The sequence below is a fragment of the Pseudopodoces humilis genome, chromosome 4, assembly GCF_049639895.1.
Source record: "Pseudopodoces humilis isolate 2021_Gansu_Grassland_sample_001 chromosome 4, ASM4963989v1, whole genome shotgun sequence".
Lineage (NCBI taxonomy): Eukaryota > Metazoa > Chordata > Aves > Passeriformes > Paridae > Pseudopodoces > Pseudopodoces humilis.
This window is the reverse complement of record NC_142203.1, coordinates 58162003-58181753: the sequence shown is the minus strand read 5'-3', so window position 1 is coordinate 58181753 and position 19751 is coordinate 58162003.

Here is a 19751-nt window from a genome sequence, read left to right as displayed (position 1 = left end):
TTAATATAAGTAAAAGAACGCTTTTTGTTGCCTAACATAAAAAGGCCAATTTCATCTCTGAGCTTTTATGTCTTCTGCCTGTGCATACACAGGCCTGTAAACCTTCCTGTGAGGCCTGACCGTGCTTCCAGAGATAATAGAGTTTCCTTTCTCTCTTGAGTGCCAGGAGAACTTCCCTAGCCAGCCAAGCTGGTCTTCTGCCACACTTGCTTGTGTTATCACACAGTGAATTTCTCGCTCCTGTGTCTAAAGGTGCTTCTTAAAAGACTGAGCAGCACTGATGAACTCCTAAGCCCTCAAGAGCAGGTTTGCAGGGTACTCTGCTAAATAGCTCCCTGAACAGCTTGAAATCTGCTTTCCTAAATTCCAGGGTAGCAGCTGTGCTGTCATTTTTTCTCTACTCTGAAAATTTTAAAACTCAGCCATTTAATGATCACTGTGGCCAAAGAGCCTGCTACCATCACATCTCCCATGACTCCTTCTCTGTTCACAAATACCAAAATACCAGAATAATTGAAGTAGGTGCATGTTGAAATACGTAGGAACAAAGTAGTGTCCTGGTAGATTAACAAAAGGTCCTGAGTTAGGTGGGATGATTTTAGTATTTGTTCTCTTTCCAAAGTGATTACAAAATTTCATGGTATATTGCTGTACAGACAGTTTAATCAAGAATAACGGCAGCAAATAAAATGGAAAAGGTGTATGTGATGAAGGGAAGAGCAAGAAACATCTTGATCAAAGAATATCTTCCTGTGTTTTATGGAAGAATATCACACACATCTACAAAATACAGACAAACCTTAGAAAAACCATAACAAGGAGAGAGGATGAGTGTGAGCACAGAAGAACATGGTGGCAGTAGGAGCACAGGCTGTGAACACAGGCTGTGAAAACAGCTGTTGCTTTGCTTTGAAAAGAAGATCAACTGGATCTTCTTTGAAAGGTCACAGCCTACCTCCTGTGCTCCCTGCTTTCTGCAGCAAGGCTCATATTCAGGTTCACCAGAAAGGCCACTTGTGTATTTGCACCAGTGGAACTCTTTCACCTGAGCTGGCATGAAAAAGACCCCTGACATGGGCTCAGGTTAGTGACTGAGCCCCCTCAAGCCCATATCAAGTCATAGTGTAGAGATTTGCTCTGTACTTAGGCAATAATTCTGCTTTTGACTGTTGTGGATGTCTTGGACAAGCTGAGGCTAAACATTTCATATTTTTGTGGCTTCCTCTCCCATTCTGTTGAAGCAGGGTGGAATGGAACACAAAGGCTAGCTCCAGTGATAAAAAAAATATTAGCTTAAATCTGAAGTCCTGAAATTATTATTATTATTTAAGGTTTTATTATTAATTTTACTCCTACTTAGCAAAATCATTGAATTCTGTCATGAATACTGACCATGAATTGAGTGCACAGACATTTCATACAGCTATATCTTCATAAATACCTAAAAGTTGAATTTTGCAATCACATTAGAAGAAAATCTGAGACTTTTTAAGTTAATGTTTCTTAGGAACACTCATAGTAAACAATTCCAAAATATGTCAGTGTCTACACTGAGTTTGTTCATAAAAAGAGTGTATGAGTATATTTTCAATGTGCACATATTTTCAATGTTCAATTCTGTCGTTCCATTAGGAACAGCGAGAAGAACGACACAGACTCTCTAGGGAGTCGATCAGGAGAATTTTTCTCAGTTTATTGCTTCAGGTCTTTTTTATAGACCGATATGTGAAAAGTACAGAAAAGAAACTCTTATTGGTTAGCAAACTAACACATCACCATCATTGGTCAGTGGGGCTCACCACCCCTCAACCTTCTCTTGCCAGAAAACAAGGAACAGACAAACAGCACCTGCAAGGCTGTTTTCTATCTCTGAGGATTGTTTTAGTTCCTCCCCATGTGTCCTCAGGCCACTTTCTCAAGCAAGACTGAGAAAGCTATGTGGCCTGCAATTTCTACAAGCACCTTGCTCCCTGCTTTATACAGTTAGCATCCATACAATTCCTAGTTCTAATCATTGCATTTGAAAAAGGTTATTTTCTGTTTTAGTGCAATGTGTTCTTTTCTTTCCTTTAAATTAAACTTTTACCAACATTGCAATTTCATATTAGTAAACAGTACACAAAAAATCACAAAAAATTACTGTAGATAGGCTTCTAATGTATAAACAACAACGAGATGTGTAGCATATATGACACCAGAAACCATATCTAGTCCTCTAGGTTGTTTATTGTTATTTTTGGGGGGTTTTCTTGGTTGGTTGGTTGGCTGTCTGATTGGTTGGTTTGTTGTTGTTGTCATTAAAGAAAACAATGTCTTTGTTTTGAAGCTCTACAGCAAATCTGTCATTGACTACTTTTTCCCACGTGCTTCTTTGAAGTGCCTATATATGTATAAAATATACGTATATGGTAGGCTAGAAGTGACTCCCAAACATGTCACCTGCTTCAAAGTTATTTTTGCCTTGAAATAGAATGGATAGTGAGGAATTCCCCTGAAGCATTCCAAAAGTAAATCTGATTTTTTTCAGCTTGAGAGAAACAGCTGCTAATTCTAAGGTACCATTTTCATTTTTCTATATCAGGAATGCACATTTTCCCCAACCATAACATTTTTTCATAATAGAAACGAGCCATTCCCCAAGGGTGTGGTTATCAAAAGATAATCTCACCCAATCTGATTAGAAGCATAAGGCTCATGCCTGAAAATGCTCCAGGGTATGATTATCTTGTGAAAACCATACCCTGTATCATGTCTTATTGATTAACTAATAAAGCTTAAGCACTATTATTTGTGTGAGGAATTAAGATATCAGCAAGAGGTCTGATTCTGGAATGGTAAAGATTCTTTGAAGCTCTCCAAATAACCTCTCATTCTGATTTATAGCATCACTGAAATGATGAGGCCACCAGATGCCAGTTTTTCCTTATTTGTGATTCTATCAACAGAAAGTTTAAACTCAACCATACCCAGATATATACTTATGTAAAGACACGATTACACTCAACTGCTTGCTTTGCATTTATATTGCAGGTTTAGGCTACACAGCAGAACAGAATTCCTCTCTCTGGAGAGGATTCTGTAGTCCAGACGCTGACTGTGCTCTTCATTCAGGGCGACTCTGAGTTTTGTGAACAGTTACATTGTAGAAGGATCTCTGTTCTCGCAGGGAATTGCTCCCTCCTTGCCCACACACATCATAAGAAAAGGGACAATAAAGCCAGCCCTTGGGCTCCTGATTCTTCCAGTCCAAGTCATCCAGTGCCACAAGCTTAGTATAGGTGTTTATCCCTTAAATCTCCTTGACAATAGTGCAAAGAGACCTTAAACCAATTCTGGGGCTTTAACTGAATAGCCATCTCCACCCTCTTCATACTGCAGTTGGTTTTGTACAAAAAAAAACTGCTAAATGTTGTGGGACTTGGTTGAACAGGCAATCTGAAGGCTAATGTTTCAGCCAGCACATGCTGGACTCCTCTGCAAGAGTAAAAAGCTGGAATTATTTCACTGACTTCAGCAGAGCAAACCTAGGTTAGTAGACACATTCAAGAAGAAAATATGGCTGGTGTATGGAACAAGGACCTCACTGGAAATTCCCTTACAATGCAGCTTCTACATACTGAGATCAGAGGAGGCAATATGCCCCTTCTGTTAAGAGTTAGATGAGTTTTTGGAAACAGGAGGGAATATTTACATCTGCATGCAATTTTATTCTTAGATGGAAATTTAAAACAATTAAACATTTGATCACACTTCTCATATAGGGGTGTGCAGCTTAAACCTAACAAAGTGATCTATATGACAGTGCAATCCACAGTAATCCACTATAATGAATTCTTTGGCAAATCTGCTGTGTCTGTTGTATTGTCATCCACTCTGTTAATGGACAATGTTCATTTCTGTAATCAGCTAGAGAAGTGTCATCCCACCCTTTCATACTGCATGGCAAAAATGGCTTGCAGTTCCTACTTGCCAGCACTTCTCCCTTTTGGCTAGTCACAGAGGGAATGTGGGTATAGATCAGGCTCTGAAAAATTCTGGCATTTCCACTATCACGAGTCAACAGTGCCCTGGCAGCCAGGAGGGCCACCTGTGTCCTGGGGACATCAGGGACAGCATCGTCAGCCAGGCAAGGGAGGGGATTGTCCCGCTCTGCTCTGCTCTGGGGCAGCCTCACCTCGAGTGCTGGGGGCAGTTGTGGGTGCTGCACTGTTATAAGGACATGAAGATATTCAAGAGCATCCAAAGGAGAGCCATGGAGATGGCAAAAGATCTGGAGGGGAAGCTGTGTGAGGAGTGGCTGAGATCACTTGGTCTATTCAGCCTGGAGGAGACTGAGAGGAGACCTCACAGCAGTTACAACTTCCTCATGAGGTAAAGCAGAAGGAAAGAACAGACACTGATGTCTTCACTCTTGTGACCAGAGACAGTACTTGAGGGAAGGTTTAGGCTGGAAATGGTCACAGCACCAAGCTGACCAGAGTTCAAGAAGTGTTTGGACAGTACTCTTGGGCACATAATATTATTTTTGGGTTGCTTCTATGCAGGGCCAGAAGTTGGACTTGATGATCCTCATGCGTTCCTTCCAACTCACCTTGTACTATGAGTCTGTGATTCTATTATTATTACATTATCTATGAGTTTATTATATTCCATCACCTATAGAAACATGAAGTAGATTCACATGAAATAGGTTCAGCAGCCAAAGAAGTTGTTTTCCTTCAGCATTTTCACAGATGCTTCCACCATTGTGACAATGTAGCCAAGTTTTAATTGTGAGCTGCTAAAATCTCTGAAAGAGGCAAGGTGTTAAGACTGTAACTTGTCTCAATTCAAGATTTCTTTCAGACTGAGTGATGTTATCCTAAGGCATGTACCTATAAGAGGAAGGAGAAACTACTTTTCAGAGTGCCTGTTTCTCATTATTGATAACAGGGAAAGAATCAAGATGACTAGTTTGGATGGGAGGTCTAGTTTTTACAGAGCCAGGGGAGACAAAGGGATTTCTGCCTGTATTATAGCAGAGTTTCAGCTGAAACTTGGGTTATTAGTATACAGCCTCTGCTTTTGCCATCCTTTCCTGATCTGCATAGCAAGTACTTCTCTGCCAGGCTGCACACCATAGAGCTCTGTGCAGCAGATCTTCCTGTCTTCTGAGCTGAAAATTTAGTCCCAGATGCCAACCTTGCTCTCAAGTCTTATTTTTCTCTTACAAAGGTTCTCCTGAAAAGAAATTTACTGTTCCTACTAGAGACAAATTGCTAAGGAACTCTCTTCCTCCAATGGTACTTTTCTGATTAATTGTTGATTTGTAGGAATGGAGTTCCTCCTGAGTCATGATACATATTTTTCTTGTCTTGAATTGGTTACAGTCCAGGTGGCAGAAAAAGAGGAGGCAGGGCAGATGTAAAATCTAGAAAGCAAAAAGTGTACATAAAGTGGTCTTTTTTAAAATGTCAAGATATTTGATCATTGTCTTTCTACTGCCTATGACAATTACAGCTTTGTTTTTCTATGATGTCTCTGAAGTACTTTTGCAAAAGTGTTTCTGGTTTTTTAGGTCCTTTTGTAGTGAAATATGTCATGTTCTCTACTTATGTACAACAACCTCAATCTAGTTCCAAGGCAGAAAAAAACCCCCACGTAGCCATCCTGAACATCAAAAATAGAGTAAGTATCTTTCCTTTCCCTGAAACATCTTTGAATGGAGAGCACACCTTCACAGCAGGGAAAATTGTTGACTACTAAAACAAAGGACTCCCATGATCCCCATTGTACAACACACTTTCTACTCATCTTCAGCAAGACCCCACTGCCTGAAATATAGGATACACTTAGCAGCTCTGCTCCTTCAATTAAGATGGACAAGAAACCTGCACTTGAAGAAGAGCTTTTGAATAGCATCAGAGCCCCTTTGAAATTTAAGAACAGATCATCTGTTTTCTACAGAATTACTTTATATGCAGAAAAGATTTAGTGGAATATAAAATCTCTACTTCTTCAAAACATGAGACATATGATTATGAATGAAAAAAAGTCTTGTGATACTCCCTATCAATTTCAAGCATATATTCAAAGACTGGACTGTTTTCCATACTACTCACAGATATACGATCCAACAGTAGATGCTGTGAGAATATCTATTTGCCTTCCTTTCTTTCTGTATGACTTCTCTCCCTCTGCCAGTGTTACTTAGCTTTTCTGGCCTACACTGTTTGTTCCTGTGCAGAATCAGCCACATTGAGACCCTCAAAGGAGTGAGCAGCAAGGAGTTAAGAGTCCTGCACAGCTTGCAGAGTTTTTCTGGGACTACATGAGATTACTGATCTTCCAGTCTCCAGGTCATCAGCAGCAAAACTGTTATTTCAACAAGACACAGATAATACATCTGTACCATGGTGATGGCCTAGAACAAGATACGCGACATTATCATGTGTCTAAATATTTGTGTGAATGTGCATACAAAGGGATGCCCTAGAACAAGATATTCTACATTATCATGAGTCTAAATGTTTGTGTGTGTGTGTGTGTGTATGTGTGTGTGTGTGTGTGTGTGTACACAGTGATGGCTTAGAACAAGACATACTATATTATTGTGAGTCTAAATGTGTGTGTGTGTGTGTGTAACCTTCAGAAACTGGCAGTACCTCAGCTTAAACTTCATATTTCCCTGACTTCTTGACCCATTTCCCTAAAACACAACAATATTTTAAGCATTTTGGAAAGCCAGAGCATATCAACAGGCTTTCATTTCTGCATAATATTTTAAATTAAGTATTTAATTAAATATTTATATAGAATAAAGATAAATTAGATGCTATTTCTGGAAAATACTATCCAATAATTCCTATGTAGTTTGTTGCCCATTTAAATGTAAGATCATGCAGGTAACTCATGAGGGAGGATTTGCTGTTTGTTTGCTAATTAGTTTAATTTTTTTTTGTAGTCACAATCCTAGGCAATGTATTTAGTTTGGTACATGGCAGCAGTTCCAGGGACACTGCTGTAATGAAGGGTTAAATATCAGGATCTTCACTATTCACAAATGGTGTCTTACTCCACAGATAATTTCACTGATTCAATAGAAATAGTTTTGTCCACTAGAAGTTAGCATTTTTTTAAAAAATGTGTGTGTTACTTTCATCCCTGCAACAGGAAATACAACTACTTTAGACAACACATAAAAAGGCATCCTATGGAGCTGAACATAATGCCTAAATGAAGTAATGCAAGAAAAATGACACTTAAAATGCTCCAAAGGGCTATTTTTAGCAGAGGATTTTGAAAGTTATTAATTCTTTATAAGGACCACAAAAGTGTTGTTTCTACTGGAGAAAAATAACAACTGCAAGGGAGACTGAAATTCTTTTGGAGATAACAAAGAACAAAAGAAAGACTTTGCATCAGGATTCATGTCATCTTTAGCAGCTAAATTGTGCTCTCAGCTCAGTGGGCAGGATTGCCACTGAAAGCATTGTGGGAGCATGTTAGACCATGCCCAAGGGGAGAATTTGGCCCAAATGGATGACCAAATCCAGGGCCAGCAGCCAGTGAATTAATTGTTCTTTCACTGAAACTCTCCAGAAAGTGAAGAGACTCATCCCTAAATCTGTGTGCTGTGACAAAAGTGGGAGCAAGAGGGATTTAAGCCATGTCAATCCTCTGCCCTGGCTGACAGTGCAGCCCAGAAAACTCCAGTGCAGCACAAATGAGGAAGGACTACACAGCAGCTGAGTAGTTACACTTCAGAAGAAGTGGAACACAGCTGAATGCAATATTTGGAGTGCAGATCAGTTTTACTACAGCTCAGAAAATGAGTAATATTCTTTATTGAAATCTTTTGTTTTCAGGCCTAGGACCAGACAAAAAGCAATTCAGTCCCTAGATCCCTAAGCCAGAAATAGGCCTTTGTGTATGATGTGTATCAGTCTGGAAGGTTTATTCTGTGCAAACCAAAGAACAACAGGATAGAACAGAGTTTGTTGATTCCTTAATAAGGTAGTACATGTGCCCTGATGATGTTTTTATCTTGCAGTCTTTGGTCTAACAGCTCTTTGGTCAATGACTTCAGATAATTATGTTTTTCTAAATCTTTAACACAATTTTTTAACAGCTGGGCTAGTTCTGAACATTTTGGCACTGCAATGTGGAATGAAAGATATGAATGCTCTAAGAAGGTATTTTTTTTTAATTATTAGAATACATGTTTCATTTCACTGCAAAAAAAAAAAGACAGAGGGGACTAGCAATATAGATTTCCCTCAGCGGCTGAAGTTAAGAAGCCTCATATTCTGTCCTTGAATGGTGGCCCTGGGTCATGCTGTTGTGGAGGCTGTGGAAGATCAAGCACCACCTTTATGGGGTGGTAGGATGAAGGATAAAACTCTCATCAGGTATAGTCAGCGTCAGCAGTCACTCAGAGGTCACCAAAGCCTATAACAAACTATTCAGGTGACTTAAAAGTTATGTTTTCAGCACAGCCTTGCCTTTTCCTGGCTTTTGCCTTGACGTGAGCAACATGGGTCCCTGTGAGATGTAAATCTTAGCATGTAAATAATTAAATCAATCCAGCACAGATAAATGTTACTGTTAAGAAATACACACCTAAAGATAGAGCAAAGGGAATGAGTAGATGTACAAATATTTGTTTACCGTTCACGGCCTTTTTGTTTGCTTCTAACAAATATTCCCATGCTCTCTGTTTACTGCAAAGATTTAATACTAAGCAAGACATGAAGCAAATAAGCCCTCGCACTGAGTCTGTAAAAAAAGCCAATGAGCCCTTTATGAGCCACTAGCATCTTCCTCCCACTCCTCCAGTGTGAGCCACCATGGAGAAGGCCATGAAGCACAGGAGGTGAACAGGTAGGGCTAATGAGGGGTAATGAGCTATAGTTCCTTCCCAACATGCAAGTATAGGACAATGAAAAACAGCCAGGATATTTCCTGTGCCTTTCCTCTACAAAAGTAAGCCTGCCTGCTTGGCAGTGGTCTCCTGATCAAAGGAGCCCTCCAGGGTCTTTTGCATCCAGCAGTTTGGCTGGTTTGAATTCTGTGTGCCTTTGGCCCTTAATCTTAGTGCAGTATATGCCCCATGGATATTGTTCTAAAATTGGAGTACTTTTTATTTCTTTAGGAAGAGCTGCAAGCTTACTGCAGATTGAAAACTGACAACCTAGAAAGAGATATGCTATTGCCAGCTAAAACATACGTGAACAGCCTTTCTGTTTCTCTTTCTATGAGGCCTTTCAGCACCTTTGGTCTGTAGCCAAAGACACTTGGACATTATACTGCTGAAAGTCATAGCTCCTGAGCTGTAGATACCCAGTGGTATTTCTAACATCCAAATCTGATCCATGGGCATGCTGGAAATCTGGCATCTTGGAGTGGGATTTGTGGAAGGCAGCTGAGTGAGGAGCTGCCAAAGCTGAGCAATAGTGCTGCCAAAGGGATAAGAATATATTTTAAATTGCATCCTTTGCTGAGAATTGACATGTTTACTCTGGGCAAAAGATGCCATTTTCTAATCACTCTACTGAGCATTATCTTTTCTGTGAAGGAGTAGGCAACCTCATGCTTGGGTTTGAGAAATGCCATGTTGCCTTGGTTCTCTGGAGCTCACTACTCTGTAGAATGCCAGCTTGTCTCCATCAAGCTGTTTTCTTCCATGTTTGAGATGCCTGAATTAGCCAGGTTGCTGAAGCCAAACATGCTCTGACTGATAACTCTTCTGTTACTAACATTATTCTAACATTATTCCCATACTCCTCTGTGCCTGTTGATTTTATCTTTTTTTTTTCTTTTTTTAGTATTAGTACTGTAGGTCATTTAGGGGTGGATATATAATTTTGTTCTTGGTTTGTCTTTTTTGTCTTGCATGACATTATTTCACTGTGGTTCTAGACCAGGAAAGAAATGCAGATCTTGCTCTGTGCGTGTTCTTGTGTGTATTCAGGAAATAGATGCAGTGTCAGCTGATGTGTAACCAGGAGAAGAAACTAGGACTGATGGTAGTGAGCTTTTTACAGTTTCTTGGCAATGCAACACTTGTTGACCACTATCACAGGCAAATAATTTTGAAATCTGGAGTGGCATATAAGTTCAAAGAGTCCATATACTACATTATCCATATTTATAATACTACATACTCTATATTTATATGTGGCTAGACACCTTAATGTCTGAGCAATTCTTTGTTGTCTGCTTAAACAGCAGGGAGTGGAAGAGAAAAATCTTTGTGTCTTTCTCTGGGATGTCATGGGCTATGATACCTGGCATAGACTTTGATTAAAAGGCTATCGTGGCACAGGATGGAAATGATGTATTAGTTGTCTTACATGTTAACAAAAACTGCTGCTAATCAAGACAGAGATCTGTAATAGTTGGTTTGACCCATCTCACAACTAAATAAATGTTTGGCTCCAGATAACAGTAACCATTAAAAAAGAAAAAAAAATAACATTAGAAGAACACTTGGAGGATGGTATTACCTTTTTTTTTTACCATATTTTTATCTATATTGAACTTATCAACCTAATTTTTGCTACCTGAAGGTTTAGTCTCCCTCTCTAGTCTGTGGAGAAAGTTCTAGAAGGAAAGAATCACCTGCCAGGGTTGGCCTCTTTAGATATATGTCTCAGATGGCATGAATGTGTCTCAAGAAAGTGCCTTTTTCTTTCCTGTGTCTATTAGTGGAGGCTTCTGACTACCCCAGCTAAAAGTCCAACTTTTAAGTACACACAGCTGAGTAAGAGTAACCCCACCCTACCATATGGGCACTCCTAATTTTTCCATCTTTTTTCTTTCACAGGAAACAGAAAAGCTTGTTAGGTCTCCTGTGCTGAACTGGTAGGGTAGCATTATACTGTCTCTCACTTGTCAGCTTATTGTAATCATGAAGTCTGGGCAGGGAAGAGAAGTCCTGGGCTGGTGAGACACCTCACATCCCATGAGAATTCATGGGATGTGCCAGGGCTCCTAGATGTGCTGGGTGAACCCAGCATCTGCCAGCCTCACAAGCTTATGGTGGGACCACCAGGGGTTTTCCAGGTTACCTGTGGCTATTGTGCCAGGTATATATGCATGTACCACAACAGCTAAATGAGCTAGGGGAGAACAAGCCAGATTTGCCTGGGGAGCAGGAAATAGATTTTCATGTGCAAACAGTGAAACAGAAATGGAAGAGCATGTTTTTTTCATGGGAAAGATAGACTGGCAGAACTGCAGCTACATTTCCTCCTGGAGAGCTCCTTCTTTACACTTATTCCACCTGCACTGGACTCCTAACTTGAGTCCCCTTTAGGAAGTGTGGATGGGCTGTGACTGCCTCTCACTTCTGCCAGTAAAGCAAGAGTCATTCAAGTCCTTAGTTGCTCTGTTCAAAGAAGTAACAATTAGTTCTGGACAACTGTGAAGATTGCCAAATTTCAATTTTCTTAGAAAATAATTTAATAGACAGCATTGTGAAGCTCACACAGAGCTAGCCAGCTTAGCCAAAGTTGTCAAACCTAGCTAGAGAAAGAAAGCAGATTAAATCCAAACACATTATCACTCCACTTTTGCTAGCCTGTACCGCAAACTTCTTTCTCTCCACTTACCTGCCACTCAGACATTTAGACAGGCTGTCATTATAAGCCATCCACTGCCCCAGCTTCGCCCCAATTTTTTTAAGCCCTACAGCACTGTCATTTGATGTGTCTGGTGAGAGAATTAAAGTAGATGAAGACTGAGGGTACCACTCCCTTAGGTAATGATATATTCTGATTCCCTGCAGCTATCTTCATGACAACCCAGTCCTCCTCATCCTGGCCTTAATTTCCACTTCCACAGACTGTAGAATAATTAAAACTCCTCTATATAAAGCATGTCTTCATTCAACATTCAGCTTAGACTCTGTTAAAAAATGCTTCTGACACATGGGGTATATTCTGTGCCATAGAAATAAGTTACTTGGCATGCAATAGCCAGCAGGGAAAGAAGACAAAAATACCTGGCATGGAAAAGCCAAGAAGGAAGGGAAACAAAAATACTGAAATGAGTTCTTGAAATGAGGCCTCATCAGTTTAAACAATAAAGTGCTAGACCTTGAAATTATTATGAAGGTACTATCCTGAATGCATTCAGCAGAGATAAAACCACTAAAAAATATCTCATGATCCATCAGGTATTCAAGAGATTTTAAAATGAGACAGGAATATACAGTTATTTAGGAGATCCGTCAGTACTACAAGTCATGAGAGTTGCAGCTTGGAAATCATCACAAGTAGGTCAAATTTCCTTGCTCCAAATTGTTCTGGAAAGCAAACTGTAGATCTTTAATCAAAGGAAGCACAATCACTTTGAGAGACCTAATGAGGAGCCTTGTAAAGAAAGTTTCTAAAGTAAGTAGTTTTAAACACCATCAGACCACCAAAAGGTACATGCTGGGCTGATCCTGGAAATTATTGTTCTCATAACTGTTCTTCCTCCCAGCACTAGCACTGGCTGTCTCTGGTGTAATTAGTCACCTTTAGAAGCAGCATTTACCACTAGGAAGCATCCTTCCAATCTTAAAAATACAGTCAAAGGAATCAAAAGTGTACCCAAAAAACCCTATGAAACTAATTGTTAACTCAAAGGCATCCACACCCAGTCATTCTGGCAGGATGATACTCTCAAAAAGCAAAGCTCTCATAATTTGAGATGTTATCACAGCCTTGGAATGTGTGCACAGTCTTACTTACTTGCAGTGTTACTGGATCTTTTTTTTTAATTGCAATGAATGGTTGATATATCACATGCTATTATAACAAGAAAAACGGGTTTGAGGAAACAAAACAAATATGCTAGTGTAGTTATAATTGTATTTAAAAGACAAAATAAGCAAACATGAGATGTAGAACCAGAATAAGACTGAATGTGCAAAGTTTCCCTAATTATGTGGACATAGCTTCGTGTTTCTCAAAGGTGATTGATACAGAGGATACACACTGACTGCCAGATGATTGTTCTCCAAGCAGTTTCTCTTTGCTGCATGTTGGGCAAGGCCACACACAGGGCTCTAACCCAGGCTGCAAAGGGAGCCAGGGCTGTGGGGAGCCTGGGAACCCTGCAGTGTGCATTCATTCCACTCTACAAACTCCCAATCATTTTCAGTGCAACCTGAATTGTCCACTTAATGTCAGCAAAATGAGACCAAGAAATGGAGATATTCCCGTGAGAGTAATAAGCGGTGAAGCTGGTTTGTCTGGGTAGTGACAGCTGAAAGCTACCAATAAGTATAGGTGAGCAAGTTTAAAAGAGGAAGGAGAACAGCAACATCCAGTAAAGGGAAAGAAGTTCTCCACCACATCATGGAAGAGTGAGCACAGATAGAGAGGAAGCAGCCCAGAGGTACCAAGGATCACAGAGTGCCCCAACTTTTTGCTCAGGTCTGAGCTCTCTTAGGTTTTGTTGTTGTTGTTTTTGGTTTTTTATAGTTTATTTGGTTTTTCTTGCTGACTGCTTAATAAAAAGTTTGTTTGGGAGGGCTATAAATGCTCTACCCATCATGTAGTTCCCAGACAATGAATCTGGGAGCTGGAACAGTCATGTTATAGACTGTGTAATTCCCAGAGTGTACCTGCTTCTTAGTGAGGTCCATGAAGATAACGAAGGCTTAGACACTTTGTTGGTGCAGCTCTAACTGAGCTGTCTTGAAAAAAGTTCAATCCAAAAGGCAGATCCAGTACATCAGTCCTGTACTCACAGAGGGGAGCTCAACTCGGACTGTGACAAGAATTCCTGTAGGTAAGAGACTATGGCTGAAGGTGTCAGAGGTTCCCAAAGGTAAGGCAGTACACTCTCTGAGGTTTTTCTTTCTTGTTTCATTAACCTTAATAGACTAAATTTTTTTGGAGGTGTAGTCACAGTATCAGAGGCAATTATACACTTGATTAAAGTTTATTTGCCTATAAAATATTTTTTTTTCACTACATAATTTAATGAGCTATCAGATATTGGTTTTCCCCTCCTTGGTTGTTGGTGGTAATTACAGCTTTGGGCTGCATGGTGCAGGAACTGGAAGGATCCATCAGGATGGTGGCAGGGTAGAAGTTTTATCACTGTGCATGAGGTATTCATTCTGCACAGAGTTGTATCTGTAACCAGCCAGTTACAGAAGAAAACAGACTATTCCTGGCTATCTGGTCTTGCTTTAGTGGCTAATCAGAGAGATTTTCTGCTAAACTCATGAAAAGGAGAGTATATTTACCCTCTTAACTGGGGAGATATGCAGTAAGTGGCTTCCAAGAATGGGATCTGTTCAGGATTGCTAAGGAGGGTGGTTGGAGCTTATGGTTATGCCTCCTATAGACAGTTGTGCGGAGCTGGCTGGATTGGGAAACTGAGTTTCTCTCATGTGTAGACTTTATTTTCATATTTTCTGGTTCGTAGTTGACCTTCTTGCCTGAGACTGGGAGGAAGTTTTGTGGGAATGGCTCTGTTTAAAGTATAGGGTTTGATATGGAAGACTCTAGGTTCACTTGCTTGCATGTGCAACTATAGAGGAAGAGAAGTCACTTTGCACCATATGAACTTCACACTCTGTTGCCCATTATTCATGGAGAAACATGGGATAACAAAAGACACAGTGAGCAGAGAGAGACTGACTACTTGGAAAAATACAGACAGCAGGAAAAGCAGGGGGAGTGCAGGCGACCATGGAATGGAAGAGCAACCTCATTCCTCAGAATGACTTTTGTAGAAAACACTTCTAGATATAGGTGGCCTTGATGGATTTGTTTATGCTTAAGGAAAATAAGCTATTGCAGAGCACACTGCCTATTAATGATTGCTAACTATGCCAGTTGACACAAATTCAACAGAATATGACTTAAAAAAATTAAAAACATATAATATTTTGTATTTTCATGTGAGCACATCAATCTGGGCTTTGTTCTTTAAAAGAAATACCATATCTAATCAAGTTTTAATGCATTTTTAACGCATTTCTAGTTTTCTGAGCAAGCTGAATACTTAGCATGGCACTCTGACGACAACCTGAGAATATAACTTTTCAATAGGTTGTAGTGGTTTTGTTTAACTTTCCTTACTTGTGTTTTAACATATAGTATATGAATTAAAATTAACACTGGGATTAAGAGACCAAATATGAAAAGTCATAAGATTCTACAAATTCAGGGTTCAGAATTAATTTGTTGGTGTATGTCTCATGTGTTTTGTGCAGTCAAGCTAATAAGAAACTGCCCTAGGACCGTGTGTACCATATGGTGAGAAAATCTTGGGTGTTCCTAGGCATTGTCACTCACCTGAACATTCTGCTTATCTTAGCAAGGGCGTCAGAGCACATTTGAGACCAAATGGTTTCTAGATCTGCCTTCCTGATGCTACACCTCCTTCATGTCATTACTTCCCACCCAACTCCGTGGCTATGGTTTCCCTGCTGGAGTTTTTTTCATTGCTCCTTCTGGAGATGATCCACTACCTCCCACAGCTCTCCAGCCTCCCTCACCTGTCTATCTGCTCCAGTCACTTTGTCTGGTTCCTGTGACCACCTCACAGCTCCTGTGGGCCACACATTTCCACCTTTAAGTTTCATTGCTGGATACAGCAAAAAAAGTGAGAACTGAGAAAAACTTCGGGCAGAGTTGTGAATTCTTTGATCCTGTTTGTGCAAAAAGTGTGAGCCCAGCTGCACAAGCTGCTTTCTGCAGTATGACTGTGAGTGTGTGAATCTGCTAATCCTAACTCTGCCTGCATCAAAGATGGGTTTATTTTCATTACAGAGATATTTTTCCTCCCCTTAGTCTCATTTCCATCTATCCTTGCACAGTAGTAGCAGGCACACTTTAAGCCTCCTAACAGAACAGTGTCAATAGTAACAGAGATGCGTGTTGGCTGGAATGGCAGTGGACTAGTGACACAAGGACGGACATAAGAAGTTCACTATTTGTGGGATTTTTTTGGTTTTTTTTATATCTGAAAGTAATTTGGAGATGTAGAACTTTATGTCTTCATTGATACAGCTCTAAAGAGATGCAAAACTGCAATGAAACAGGTAAAATATTGCTGTAAATAATTTTGATAACATTGTAAAAGGAAGTATTAAATCATCATCTAGGGCCTCTTTTATGAGATATGAACATCACTGCCATTATTGGTGGCACTAAGTTTGGGTTGGACAAGATGGCTTAGAGTGGCATGAATTTTACGGCTAAAATTAGTGGAAAGTATTTTTAGAGATGTCACACTGACAGTAGTTTTTCTCTGGGATTGTTACACACATGCACTTGTAACCTGTTGTTACCACTACAAAACTCAGCAATGACCAAGTAGCAATGAAACAAAGCATTCTGCCTAGCTCCAATCTTTCTTTCCTACTCTTCTGTTTTTTGCCCCATAACAGAGGTGATTGGAAGACCATCTGATTTTCATGTAGGACACCTTCCAAATTCTGCTTAAAAAGTTGCAATCACGGTGGTTCCTTTACCTCTGTGCTCTCTGTTATGAAAGCTGTGAATTCACCCTGCACAGAGTGAGATGAATGCAGAGGGTGAAAACAGGAGCTGGTGCTTCCAGTCATAGAGGTAGTCAGCTACTTTTTGACTTCCACATAGCCAGTGATGTGGCTTCCATATAGCCAATGATGTGGGCACCTCAGCAAAATGATTGCACCAAATAATGTTGTGTCGTGCTCTTGGATCAGCAAGATCCATTCTAAGGCAAACACAGGGATAAAAATGTGTTAGGCAGATAAAAGAAAACTTTAATCCTCAAAAAGAAAACTGTAACTCCTCAATCCCAGTGAGGAATCGTCTTTCCCCTTCTGCTTACTCAAGCACTGTAATCAGCTTAGGCAATTACTGTACAAATATAAATCAGTGATGCAACATGTATGGCACTTGATATTTATTTATGCAGAGGAACATGTCACTAAGAAAAAACTACAACTGCTTAGTCCAATTGCATATTATGCAGATTGCAGGAGCCTAAAAAGTACAACAGTTGGGTTTGAATTCCCTGCAAAATACAGAAGGATGCCCTATCTCGTTGTCCCCTACTGATTACAGGGTTTGCTGGGATGTAACCTGGCACACCCAGCTGACCCTTCACACCCTGGCTGAGCTCGGTCCCATGGTTTGCCACCAGAGAGAAGTGCTTTCTGCTTCTCCAAAATGAACTGCTGGCCTTTTTGATTGTTAGGAGAAATTGATGGTCCATGGAATCCCCACCAAGGTTTTGGCAAAGCAGGACTATGGAAAGGTAACTCCCAGTGGCACAGCGAGGGATGTAGTATTAAAATACTTCCATTTGGGGCAATAGAATATGCACTTGTTTCTCATCTACACTAAACAGATCAATCTCACTTGTTAATTTAGTGATTGCATAGGTTAGTGGATGCCAGTGATCTTCAAATTTGAAAGAAAGAGCAAATAACTGCTTTTGAAATGCTTTTATCTAGGCAAGAAAGACAAAAGACACAGAGATATTCTAACACTGTAAGGTATTCAACAATCTACATGGCTTGATAGCCACATTGTTTCAATATTCCAAAGGTGAAGGGGGCTTGGATTCTAGCACAAACCAGCCACCATCTGTCTATTAAATAGGAAACCTTTTTAATGACAATGGGTGGTAGCAAGGATGCTGAAAGCTTTTCCAAGACTACCAGCTTGGGCATCAGTTCAGCTCGGTTTTTATGCAAAATCATCTAATGGATCTTCTTTATTTATTTCACTTTATTTTATTTATAGAATTCTGGTTTCCCTACCAACAAATCTGGAGTTGAGAAAAGAAGAAAATGGGAATTGTTCTGATTCCTGTTCTTTGTTCCTGTCCAGAGAAAAAGGAGATGACAAAAACCAAACCTTAGTATAATATAGATAATAGGTATAGAATAGATGATTCTCTCTATTGTGTGTTGGATTTTTTCTCCAGGCTTACCATATCCTACCAAATCAAGAATTCTTTCTCTGGGGTAAAAAATAAAAAAAATTAAAAATGTTAAAAAATATTATATCTCTCTTTAAGAAGGTTTTCCAAACATTAACTATCACAAAACTGGTTGATGATTCACAAATAGAAATTATTTTTAAATTTAGGCCAAAATTTGCTGCTGCAATGTTGGTAAGATGATGCACTAAATCTAAATCACTCTATATGAAAGTGATCAGACCAGAACACCTATATTTAAAAATTTATTAAAGGAGTATCTAGACTGGGTCTCATATGTTAGTGATGCAGATATAAGCAAACAATCTTTTCCACTTGAAACACAGTATATTAGCTTTTCTAATTAATTTGTAATATTGTTCAAAGATGGTCCTTATGACATGTGAACCAAGCATACCTGATCCTAAATAAATACTTCTGCTTTGTAAAAGCAGAGGGTACTGAAATTGCGAAGAATGTAAGTTCTGGGATTTTTGTTTTTGTTGTTATTGTTATATTTAACTATTAAAGAAACACTTTTCTCATTTACAGCTCAGTTTTACACTACATGTAATTCCATCTTTTTTTGTGAGAAGTGTTGTTCTAATAACCTCTAACCAAAAGGAGAAGAAACATACTTACATCGCCTCAGGATGATTATCTTGCACCAGTTTGCAGATAATTTCGTACCTAGAGACCATAGCAAAGGTAAGAAGGCCAGGCTTGAACACCAGCTACATCTTGCAGCCCCCAGACAAGCCAAACTCCTATCCATCATGTCACTACAGTGTTTTGTACTATAACAGAACCCGTGAGTCAAAATCAGAATTGAATGTCACTGACTGTACAAAATAAAAAGTAAAATGCTGGCTCCTACCCTATTCTGTAGATGGTCTACATTATGATATGTTTCCATCTCAGGCAACGGGGCTGTGGTATCCAGACTGTCTTTGCCTTCACTGGATGGCTTGTGCAAAGTGACACTTTCCTGGGCATTCCTTTTCATGCTTTTCTCTTCCTGCATGCTTGTTTCTCCTCAGTGCCCACCAGACTGCAGGAACAGGGACAGGTTATGCTGCAGTAGACACTTTTCACTCTAAACTATGTTTAGCCTATTTATACTTGGGACATTGACTAGTGCTGGGCTTTCTTCCAGCTAAACCTGAACAGCCTCTAGATATTAACACTTTGCTTTGGTTTTTCCACGTTCTAAAAGCAATATTAAAATGTTGTTGAACTTGCTGTGCTGCTGTTCCTAAATGCATGGCTCTGTCCCATCTTTGTCTGTCTGACTGGAGTAGCAAGAGCAGCCTGGTTTCACTTGAAGGTTCTCACTGGTAAGTACATCATTATTATTAATACCAGAGCAGCAGTAATTTTTTCGTCATTATAACTGTTAGATTCACATCATCATCCTTTCACCCTTTCTACATTAAAAATAACAACAAACCTGAAATGCGTCTGTCAAGAATAGTAGGCTTCTCCACCGTTACCACAAGGGAGAACTGGGATACTATGTAGTCCAAAAGTAAGGAAATACAGTAATTTATTTGATGTTTTTAATGATCTCCTCCTGGTAGTTTTAAAAATTTATTTCTCTGTTTTTCATGTGAAAGTCACAGGATTTTTAGCATCACTTGCCACACTTTTATGTATTTTCTGGGTCTAAAGATTATTGTTTTATTAATTAGACAACTCTTACTACAAAATGTGAAACTTGTGCATGGCGTAGACAGTAGGATGAAAAACTGGCATAGAGATAGTGTATATTTATATAATAATTTTTTGTTTTGATTTTAAGGACACCTTGTAAAAATGCAGTTTTTATAAAATTTTCCACAAAT